At 36.5% G+C, this 3,012-nt stretch overlaps 1 protein-coding gene across 1 annotated transcript in view; it reads left to right on the forward strand.

The window, feature by feature from the left end:
• Positions 1-3,012, forward strand: part of LOC107701982 (E3 ubiquitin-protein ligase TRIM62-like) — a 21,756-nt gene that overhangs the window by 16,823 nt on the left and 1,921 nt on the right. The gene's annotated exons all lie outside the window — the stretch shown is intronic.

Below are 3,012 nucleotides of genomic sequence, written 5' to 3' on the forward strand. Positions count from 1 at the left end.
CTCACGATGGTATCTAGGCAATTCGGTCGGTGCCTAAAAAGTATCGAACTCGATACCCAGCCCTATATATATATATATATATATATATATATTTCCTTTTTTCCCTCCCATCATTTATTTATTTTATTTATTTCCCCCTACCAACCTGAACAGCAATATTTTTCGGGGCACTTTCTGAATCCAAAGCCGGTTACTGGTGCTTGTTTTCTTTTGCATGACTCTGAAAGAGCGAGGACAGGCAGAGACAGATCGAAAGCTAGGCGACTAGACTTGTGCCGCTATTCGGTAATGCGGTATATCACGGTAATTAATATGCACGATATTGTTATCGTGGGCTCTTCTAAATACCGTGAATAATTATATATTACAAGTTATTCAGAATTTTGAATGCATTTTAAGAATACCATTAATGCATGGTTAACTAATGAGGTCTTATTGTAAAGGGATACCTATTGGTCTTTATAGTTCTTTTGCACTTTAATCGGTGTAAAACTTTTAGCTGTATAAATGTTTCTGTATTGCTTTATTGCATTTAAATGTTGTTATTTTTGTTATAAGAAAAAAGTTATTAAACCTGTTATACTGTATTATGACAGCACTTTTTAAAAACTACATTTCAATACCGTGATAATACCGTATACCGTGATAAAAGCATTAGCAATTAATCGCAACATGAAAATTTGATACCGGCATATCCCTATAGGCGACAGAGGTTTAATTATTTATAGGTTACCTGAAGCGCAAACTGCCAATGTCAATGAGTGGAAATGTTGACATCCTATCCTCTGGACCGGCTTCTGGCACTGCCATTTGTGGTGGAGGTTTTAAATAGCCAAGACAAAAATATTTAGCAAATTTCCCTCTTCGTCTCTGGTCTCTAGCAGACATGCCCATCTTTGGACCGCAGGCAAACTAGCCAGCGTTGTTGCACAGTGAATGTTCCAGCCGAATTTTATACGAACCCTAAAAATTCACTTGTAAAAAAACACTAGTGGTGTGTGCAATGCAAAAGAATGCATAACATGCCTGATAAGTGATTGCTTCAGATAAGCATTCTTCATTTTCTCCCCATATTTCCTCATCATCTTTCTTAATCTTCATATGGTTTCATAGCTCAATTTTCCAGAATTATATCTTGGCATCTTGCATATCGTAATGTTGCAACTGCTTGGCTCACGTCTCTTTTTCAGGTCCAAGCTAGTGGCATGTGTCCATTGTTTTTGTCTGTATGCAGGAGACTTGTTCTCTATCCAGGGCTTGCGCTTCTCTCAGTCCATTTCTTTGGCACACTTTCCCACCACTGAACCCACAGCAAGCTGGCACCATAATGGGCATTGCAGACCATCCGCTGCAGGCATTACCAGCCAGACAGCTGCTGATGGATGGAGTTTATTTATCCTTCTTCAACAATGGCCAGTGCTGCAAACTTTAGACACTTATGCTCCTGGCCTGTTCTTGTATTCTGATTGCTGGATGGATCTTAAAGTGTTTGAACACAAAGGATTGTAAGCTTTAAGTGACCTGACCGGTAATGAATTAGAGGGAGTTGATAGGTTTCAGAGGAGTGTTATTTCATCATCTCAGGTAATAATTGTGTCAGCGCTTTTGATTGACAAGAATGACCTCCCCAAACACCCATTTCCGGCTGCTCATTTAGTCTTTGTGCAGCTTTTCTCTATATAGAAGTATAGAAGAGTAGGGCTGGGTATCGTTCAAAAATGTTCGATATCGATACCGATACTTAAAATTTAAAAAATAAAAAGTTTTAATAAAGCTCAAATAGTCTTCAGTTTACACATCTGTTAGGCTACATTTACACTAGTTAGTGTTCGTTTTACAATGCATAGCGCAGACAGAATCATGATTTCTATTTATTTTCCACTGATTTACTGATGAGCATTAGCAGCTTCCAGCGCTGTCTTGTAAAAAAATATATAAAGCAGCACAAGGCGCATGGCAGTAGCACGCAGCTCCCGCGCTACTCTCCATTGGAAATGAATTACTCGCTTGTCGGAGATAGTAGAAAGCCAGATTGAAACGCAGTGGAAACGCCAGTATGATGAGGGTAATTTTCATTTTAAAACATAAACGCACCAGTGTAAATGTAGCCTTACATCTATGGGGGCTGGGACGCATTCACACTACAGCCTCACATGTGCGCCACATCTCTGAGTGTAACCGGTGTAAGCTAGTAGGTGTGTTCGACTTGACGCGGACCGACTGTGCAGTGCAGACCGATTGGTGTATTACAGTACCACGAGAGCTAAGAGAGCAGACTCCTCCGTGTCGGTGCCTAAAAAGTATCGAACTCGATACCCAGCCCTATAGAAGAGAGAGTAAAAAGGAAGTGGTGAAGAGGTGGAATGGGATATTTAGGTAAAAACCCATAAAGCACATGCACTAACCGCTAGACCACTGTGACCTTTTTGTCTTCTATGGATGTCTACATATAGACACCCAAAGGCAAACTATATCTTTCTAAACTCCTAATAAATCCCCTTTAGGGAATCGATCAGATCAATACATTAGACCAGTAACAAAAGAGCAATTTGATTTGTTAAGGAACAATTAATGATTTGATGACAGTAGTTGAATTATTGAAAATTTGATTCACACCCAAGGTGTAGTAAATGCTTTAGTAAATGATTGTGGAGTAAATGCTTTATGGATGTATTAAAGTCATAGAAAATTATATTATCATTTAATTGTCAATTAATATAAAAGGTCTACTTATTTGTTATTCCTTTTTAATTTTATAATTATTTAATTAATTAAATATATTTTCAAATAGTTGTAAGTTTTTTAGAAATGTATTTATTTATTCTTAGTTTTTATTTTTTTTTAGATATTTTTACTTTTTATTTTATTTATATTTTTATTTTTAATTATAGTTTTTCTATTAATTCTTATTTTTTTATATTTATTCATTTAATTTTTATATTTATTGATTTTTTAAATGTATTTTTCTCACACACACACACACACACACACACACACACACATATATATATA

The sequence above is a fragment of the Sinocyclocheilus anshuiensis genome, unplaced genomic scaffold (genome assembly GCF_001515605.1).
Source record: "Sinocyclocheilus anshuiensis isolate Anshui unplaced genomic scaffold, SAMN03320099.WGS_v1.1 scaffold262, whole genome shotgun sequence".
Lineage (NCBI taxonomy): Eukaryota > Metazoa > Chordata > Actinopteri > Cypriniformes > Cyprinidae > Sinocyclocheilus > Sinocyclocheilus anshuiensis.